This window comes from Sminthopsis crassicaudata, chromosome 2 (genome assembly GCF_048593235.1).
Source record: "Sminthopsis crassicaudata isolate SCR6 chromosome 2, ASM4859323v1, whole genome shotgun sequence".
Lineage (NCBI taxonomy): Eukaryota > Metazoa > Chordata > Mammalia > Dasyuromorphia > Dasyuridae > Sminthopsis > Sminthopsis crassicaudata.
The window spans coordinates 660,398,438-660,407,422 of record NC_133618.1 but is presented as its reverse complement, the minus strand read 5'-3'; the positions used below and the strand labels follow the sequence as shown (position 1 = coordinate 660,407,422).

Genomic DNA, 8,985 nt, shown 5'->3' with positions numbered 1-8,985 from the left:
ATAAACAACTGGGCTGTTCAGATTCTATAGCTCTCTTTCTCTTTGCTTCCTCATCAGCAAGGCAGTTGCCCCTGGCTTCAAAGGACTGTCCAGTCTGATGACCATTCACGTGGATTATTTATATATTTTCTGGTAGTTTCAGGTTTTCTACCTCTTGGGAGATCAGAGTAACATGGGCCAGCTCTGTCCCTTTACTATTTATCATTCCCTTTTCTTCCCATAATTTCCTTTCACCATTGTTGCCATAGTTGCCACAGCTTGAACACAAGTTGACTATCACCTGGGGTCTAGAATCTTGGAGAGGACAGCCACTGGCTTTTTCTGGCCTCTTCTTATTTTGGCAAGCAAATAAGGCTAAGTCCTTATCTACATTTACAAACAGATGGAAAGGTTTTTCTAATGATGGGAGGTTCAGCACAGGAGAGGTAATGAACACTTTTAATTTCTGAACCCTTTCTCTCCTTCAAAGTCCCATTCAATTTTGTCTGGCTTTTTTTTTTTTTTTTTTTTTTTTTTTTTTTTTTTTTTTCCTAACAAATACCTATATATAGGTTGGGTAAGGGCAGTATATGAGTCAATCCAATTTTTACCTTATCCCACTAATCCCAAGAACTTCCTAATTTCTACTGATGGATGTCTGCATTTCCACTCCACCTTTGCAACTCTCCTAATCATCCCTCTTTCTTCTAGAGAAAACAATCCATCCCTCTTTCTTTGAGAGAGAATAATCCATTTAGTTTAAACATCAACTCAAGCCATGTATAGATGTTAGGGCTGAGGAAGTGGTCTAGCTGCTCTGAGACTACTAGGATCCTCCATTAGACTTTTCATTTCCTTTTTAAAAGGAAATCAGTCAAGGGAGCATTCACAAACCCTAGTCCCTCCTGTGCTAGTAGCACCTCTCTCAGAGGAGGCATGCCAGGTTTCTTTAGTTCTAGGGGTACATTTTTTTGGTCCTTAAAGAGCTATCTCAATTCTCTCCTAAGGGAGCCATGAGGGGATTCTTGTAGATTGATAAGATTAGATCCTTCTGCTCCCTCAAGTTGGGAGGGGCATTTGCCATGGCTCTCAGAGGAGGTGAGGTAAAGCATAAGGGGAAGATTGAGAAGATCTCAAGGGTGAAGTTTAGGTTCCTTCTCTTCCTCCTTTTCTCTTACTATCATTTGCTATACTTGCAGCATCCAAAGTACCACAGAAGAATTTTCTTTCTGATTAAAGGGCTGTTTGCCACTTACATATAAAATTAGTTTGGGGCATACCCAGTCCTCAGAAGAGCTGAATTTTGGGCATATAGTGCCCCCTCTGATATCCATTCTACCCTAAACAAGGCAAAAATATTTGATCATCTTTTTCCTATCTTTCCTTTGTATTTTGGCAGTTCTTTCCAATTTTGCAATTGATTGCCTAATGGACTATCTACAAGCACCTCACATTTGTGCTTTAATAGCACTGGTTTAGACTGCTCTTTCCCCATAATTTATAAAGACTGTCCAAAGGTTCTCATAAAGGCCTCTTTCCAAAATATATAGAGAATTGACTCTAATTTATAAGAAATCAAGCCAATCTCCAATTGATAAATGGTCAAAGGATATGAACAGGCAATTCTCAGATGAAGAAATTGAAACTATTTCTAGTCATATGAAAAGATGCTCCAAGTCATTATTAATTAGAGAAATGCAAATTAAGACAACTCTGAGATACCACTACACACCTGTCAGATTGGCTAGAATGACAGGGAAAGATAATGCAGAATGTTGGAGGGGATGTGGGAAAACAGGGACACTGATGCATTGTTGGTGGAATTGTGAATACATCCAGCCATTCTGGAGAGCAATTTGGAACTATACTCAAAAAGTTATCAAACTGTGCATACCCTTTGACCCAGCAGTGTTATTACTGGGCTTATATCCCAAAGAGATCTTAAAGAAGGGACAGGGACCTGTATGTTCAAGAATGGGCAGCCCTCTTTGTAGTGTCCAGAAACTAGAAACTATGTGGATGCCCATCAATTGGAGATTGGCTGAATAAATTGTGGCATATGAATATTGTTCTGTAAGAAATGACCAACAGAATGATTTCAGAAAGGCCTGGAAAGATTTACATGAACTAATGCTGAGTGAAATGAGCAGGATCAGGAGATCGTTGTATACTTCAACAATAATACTATATGATGATCAATTCTGATGGACGTGGCCATTTTCAACAATGAGATGAACCAAATCAGTTCCAATAGAGCAGTAATGAACTGAACCAGCTACATACACCCAGCAAAAGAACTCTGGGAGAGGACTATGAACCACTACATAGAATTCTCAATCCCTCTAATTTTGTCTGCCTGCATTTTGGATTTCCTTCACAGGCTAATTGTACACTATTTCAAAGTCCGATTCTTTTTGTACAGCAAAACAACTGTTTGGATATGTATACATATATTGTATTTAACTTATACTGTAACATATTTAACATGTATTGGTCAACCTGCCATCTGAGGGGGGGGGAAGGAGGGGAAAAATTAGAACAAAAGATTTGGCAATTGTCAATATTGTAAAATTACCCATGCATATATCTGGTAAATAAAAATTATTTAAAAAAAAAAAGACTATCACCACACTCTCCAAGTTCAGAATAGGGAGGGTTATCCACTCCCTTCACATCATCCATGAAACGTTCCCTTGTGTTGAGGTTCCACCTTAATTTAGTTGGGATCTGTCACTGCATTCCCTGAGTCTAAACCCCTAGATTCAACAAATTACTTCCAGACTTCTGGTAGCATACCTCCAGGTTATACATGTATATTTTGCATGACTCCTCCTTATTGACTGGCTGGACTTTTCTTACTTTCATTTTGATTTGTTGGAGCTTTATCTCCGCTTCTGTCTCTTTGAGTCCCTCTTTTCAGAATTTTTCCTTCGATCAGGAAGAATCATCAGAAAGAAAAGTTTCCATCAAAAAAAAAATCTTCAAAAGAAAGTTTCCATCAGAAACTATCCCCTAATAAAATCTGGGTGTGTGCTGGACCCCTTTCTCTGTCCCTCAACCAAAGGGAAATCCTGGATGAGCCCCTGGATGTGGGACAGAAGAGCAACAAACTCAATTAAAGATAGAGGTTTCTCAATAGAAAACAGAAGTGTTTATTTGATCAAGTCTTGTGAGAGTTGAGCATCTCCCACCACCAGGGCAGATTGGCAGCAATGAGAGGCAGGGTACAGAAGGCAAGCAGTTGGTTATATATCCTAACATAACCAAGTCTTAAGAAATACCCCAAGAACTGGACCTCCACTCTGATTGGATGACCTCATACTCTAGCCATTAACAAGGAAACATCCCTTACCCAATCCTAATACAGAAATCATAGTTATCTTATATGGTAGTGCTAATATTAAGATGGTTATTAGTAGAACAAGGAAAGAGAGAAGGGATTCTGCTATTTCCCTAAATCACATGATTTACAGGAATATGAAATTTAGGCCTGTCTGTCAAGGTTCAAGTCAGTCTAGCTAAATTTTGGAGCACTTTTTCCATCTTATGTTCTACCCAAACCAGATTATGTGTGAGAAAACTTTAACAGTTACCTCATTCCACTCACCTGCAATCTCATATCTCCAATTTCCTTTTAGACATCTTGAACTGTATGTCCAATATAAGTCAAAGTAAATATGTCCAAAATAGAATTTATTATGTTTTCCCCTAAATCCTCCTCTACCCCATTTTCCCCATTGCCACGGAGGGTAACACTATCCTCCCTCTGATCACAACCTTGAAATCATTCTAGATTTCTCACTATCTCTCACTCCGTTCTTCTCTCTCCCCTTATCAAATCCAAGGCCTGAAACATGTCTCCAATATACCTTACTTTTCTCCTCTGACACTTGCTGCTCCACTGATTCATGCCTGGACTATTGCAATAGCCTGCTAGTGGGTCTGCCTGCCTCAAGAATCTTTTCACTCCAATACATCCATCTTCATTCAGTAACTAAAATATTTTCCTAAAGCACCGGTCCATTTAATGTCACTCCCTCTCCATCCCCAACTCCAGTAGCTTCCTACTGATTCCAGTATCAAATACAAAATGTTATTTTTGGCATTCAAAGCTGATGAGGTCAGACTAGCAGCTCCATAAACATGTGTCATATTTACAGTGGCCATTCTCTTTGCTAAAAGGAATATTTATTTAGGAGAAGAGGTTACAGACAAACATAAAAGATAAAATAGAATGACAAATATGAAATAGAGTTGGGAGAGCATATAGTTAGACTAACCAGAGTTAACTAGAATAAGAAGAAAGGCACCATTAAAAGGGAAGGTACAATAAGGGAGAGAGAGTACCTCATAGTGGGCTTAGTCCTGAAAAGAACTTAGCAAAGAACTTCTTCATAAACATCTTTTATAGGGGGAAATATAGTGTTTGGAGTTTCCAAGGTATAAAGGCAGGAGAGAAAAGGCCAGGGAACTCAAAAGGAGGGTCAGATGGAAAGTACCTGGCAGACCAGATCCCAACCTGTCTAAAGATATGGTAATCGGTATCTCAAAAGTTATTTAAAGATGCACAGACATTTGAGCAATAGACAAAAGAGTTCCATTCTCACAATCTCTCTATACCAACAGGATACTCTGGGAATTGGTTATATCAGATGATAGCCAGATGGGCTGATCAGGGAAGATGGTTCACATCAAAAGACATTCATAATTTAGCCCCTCCTACCTTTCCTTTATCTTTACAACTTATTTTCTTCTTCATTCCAAGGACACTGATTCTCCTTACTGTTCCCTCTCAGCTCAAAATTTTCTTAATGCTCAGAATATTCTTCCTCCTCAATTCTACCTACTAACTTCCCTGGTTTTCTTTAAGTCCCAACTAAAATTCTATTTATTTACAAATTCCAATCTCTCTTAATTCTGGCACCTTCTCTGTTTTAATTATTTTTTTATTCATCCTGTATCTAGCTTGGTTTGTATATTTTTGTTTTCATAGTATTTTCCCCCCATTAGATGGTGAGGTTCTACAAGAAGTACACAGACTGTCTTTTGCCTCTTTTTGTATCTATAGAGGTTAGCACAATGCCTGATACATAGTATGTGTTTAATAAATGTTTATTGAAGACTTGGGATGGAAAATACCATCCACATCCATAAAGAGGAGCTCTATGGAGATTGAAGTATAATTATTTTCACCTTTTTGTTGTTGTTTTTGTTTGCTTGTTTTTTTTTTAATTTATTATGATCTCATGATTTTGTTTTTTTTTTTCCTTTTTCTGATTTGTCTTCCATGACATGACAAATAGGGAAATATATTTAAAATAATTGTACATATTTAAGTTATATCAGATTGCTTACTGTTTTGCAGAGGGAAAGGTAAGGGAGGGAGGGAGAAAAATTTGGAACACAAAGCTTTTTAAAAATAAATGCTGAAAACTATCTTTATATGTATTTGGAAAGATAAGAGACTATTAAAATTAATGTTTATTGATGGTAAGATAAATGAAGAGCCTGGAGACAATGTCTGGGTAATTAAAAATTAATTTACCAATTAGGCCAGCAAATAGTCAATAAATTAATGGTCAGTGGTCTCTCTTACTAACCAAAGACAAAAAACCATGGATTTTCATGGAATGCTTTGGAAAAGCCAATAAGTACTCTTGACAGGCAGAGATCAACCCTGAATGGACACAATGAGGAGGTGAGCCAAAAGTCTTCAGTTCCTCCTGCTGAGAATGTGACTCAGTTATCCTAATTCCAGACAAAATAATTCATCCAAACCACTGAAATTGAATTGTGTTGGTTTTCTAGATATAAGGCTAATGCTTTAGGATTGTAATTCAGCTAGATTCAATTTTCTTTATATTTTTATCAGAAATAAATTCTAAAAAATGGGTGGGATTGCTCCCAAGATTGAGCAGCATGTTCCCAGTTGAAGTTAGGCCTATTTCACTTCAGTCATTCAGAAACTGATTTGACCTATGAGATTTGGGCTTTGAAGGAGGAAGCAAAAAAGAGGAAAAACATGGATCCTGATATTTATAATTGGTTATTAATAATTTCTCTCAATAGATTGATTGACTTCTCATGTGAAGTACTGAGAAAGCCCCCTGACAGTGAACATGTTTACCTAAAGCTGATTCAGAAGAGAGAAAAAATAAAATCAGAAAATAAGGACATGACAAATTTGGCACTTATGTTTATATAGACTACAGAAAGCCCATCCACAAGCATCTTATTTTCAGAAATACAAACTGAAGCCATCCTCCCATAATGCCCAAGAAGTTTAGAAAGATATGTTCTAAGCTAATTCCATAAGCATGGGCTGGAGGCTTTTCTTTTTTTCACCCCTCAAGCAGAACAGTTATTACTTTACCTTATTTATTTTCCAGGTTCTGTTAGCCACCCTAAAAGAGCTTTCTAGTCGATAAGCCTTGCCCATCTGTGCCTAACTTAATCCTTCCTTTCTTTGCTACCTTACTTAGCATAATATGCATATGATGAAAATGTACAAAAGGAAGTGTTGATGTTATTGCTGTCTCCCCAAAATTACTAAATTTTTCTTAATTAGTCAAACAGTATTATTGTATCTGGATCTTTGCTTTTGTTTCCATATAAGATGATTTTATTTAAGTGACTAAGTGCTATAATGATGAATATGTTTTTCTTATAGTATATAGGTATTTAAGATGATTAGAAATTTACCTTTCAGCTAAAATAGACTCCAAAACACTCATCAAGGAAACAGCTTAAAGCCATTTGTAAGCAGATTAATGTTAACTCCCAGACTTCTCCTGCTGAAAGATGGTTCCTCTATGCTAAAGTAGCTGTATCCCAGTATACATTGACTAGTCTGGCATCTGAGCCAGAGGACTAGGTCATTCTGTCTATGACCTCTCTCTATGACCTCTCTCTACCCCCACACAAGATGATGTGCCATCCCAGAGCAAAAAAATAGTATGCTTCTTAGAATAGATTTTTAAAATTTGCCCCTCATTGACCCTGTTTTGCTGCAATCACTGGCAGCAAATAGACTTTTAAAAAATGTAACATTTGACAGGCTCTATTTAAATATGCTTACAGACTTAGAGAAACCTTTCTATAGCAATTTATTTGTGGTTTCCATGAAGAGAGAGAATTTAGTTGTTCCACTAAATGCCTTTAAATTACTACTGGAATTGAAATGTCTATTTTTTTTTTTTTTTTAAAAAGGTATTACAGCAATTTAAATATCTATTTTATTGGCAACTTAGAATTCAAGATCTTATTAGCTTATAAACAAAATGTCCTAGGAGAAATATTCCAAAGCTATAGAGTATGTACTTTTGGAACTGAACTTATTCACATATAATATAAACAGAAGTGAGTTGATAAATGTTTAACAATGGGCTCTCTGAAAGGGGGATGTACACAAAGATCACTCTAATTTAATCTGCATTATTAATCTGAATTAATTATATAACTATTCTGGATCATTTCTCCATCATTTTCTTAAGTCTAGATAATCGACAAAACAATACATCAAGCCCTGATTTAGAGTGTTTGCCAATTTCAGAGATGTAAATGCTACACTGAGAATTTAATAATCAGCACTCATGGAGCTTTTTTCAAGCTAGCTGCAATATACCCTTGAATTTGATACTGTACAAAATAACTGTTGGACATGTATACATGAGTTGTATTTAACATATACTTTAATATATTTAACATATATTGGTCAACCTGCCATCTCGAGGAGGGGATGGGGGGAAGGAGGGAAAAAGTTGGAACAAAAAGTTTCGCAGTTATCAATGCTGGAGAATTACCCATGCATATATCTGGTAAATAAAAAGCAAAAAAAAAAAAAAAAAAAAAAAAAAAAAAATTTGATTCTATATACCATAATATAATGTAACTTACTACATTATGTAATACATATAATATAACTTCTTAGAATGCTCTGGGTGGTAATAATGTTCCTTTTGGAAGACTACATTTATATTAACTTAGTTGGCAACATCTTTGTTTGAAACTTTGTACCATCCTTACTCTGAAGATTTCTTTACGAATGTCCAGATGATAATGTCTGCAATCTTCAGGAAAAAAGACTCTTGAGTAATTCCTAATGAGTGCCTTCCAGAAGAAACCGTGAAAAGCTTAGCTGAGGATATAAGGAATCTTATTACCTAGACTTTGTAACAGCCAACAGTTCATTCTTCGGTGACCACAAATGTTCTCTGTAAGAAGGTATTTACTAAATGTGTGTGCTGATATGTGAAATATTTGTGATGAGTGATGTATAAATGATATTCATGATCATACTGCTCTAGGACTGATTGTCTGAGTGACAGTGTAGCCATATTTCTGGCTTATTACAGAATTTTAAAGTGGGAAACAAATGAGAGATGAAGGGAAATGCTCCATTAGGGATTTAAAAAATGACCTTTTCTTTAATAACCTGTTGCTTCCTGGTATTTTCATTGAGAAGAATTCTTAGCCTAGTCCCAATGGATTTGCTTTTTGAATATTTTGATAAGTGTGTTTCAACATAATTGATATCCTTTGTAATTCTATGCATTTTCTTTTATTCATTTCAAAACAATATTCTGAGAAGGGAACCACAGAGTCCCCAAGACTGCTGAAGGATTCCATAACACAAAAAAGTGAAGAATCTCTGATCTAGGGAACACAAATTAGAGCCCTGATTAACCCCTCAGAGCCCTTACTGTTTAGTAGAAGGGAGCAAGATTAAATATTATACCTTTGTAATAAGTCAACACTGAAGTTTTAATCTGGAATGGACACAAACACTTAAAAGGAGATCATTAATTGGTACATTTAGAAAAACCACTAGTCTTATGGAAGGAGTCTAATTAAATCGGCTTCAGGTGAGTTTTGGAGTGCTCCACATCCTTTGAATACTGGACAACCACAGGAGAACTCTCATCTCTTTATTAATGAATGATGTTTTTTAACTAGGTAAAATACTCTGATGGGCCAGAACATTCCACGAGGCCCAGAATTTTCTTG

General features: G+C 36.2%; 1 protein-coding gene across 1 annotated transcript in view; it reads left to right on the top strand.

Annotated features, from left to right (window-relative positions):
* The first annotated feature begins 265 nt into the window (after window positions 1–265).
* Window positions 266–8,985, top strand: part of SCAMP5 (secretory carrier membrane protein 5) — a 111,815-nt gene continuing 103,095 nt past the window's right edge. Inside the window, exon 1 of the mRNA XM_074296962.1 lies at window positions 266–425. The gene's annotated coding sequence lies outside the window, so the exon portion shown is untranslated. The remainder of the gene's footprint in view (window positions 426–8,985) is intronic.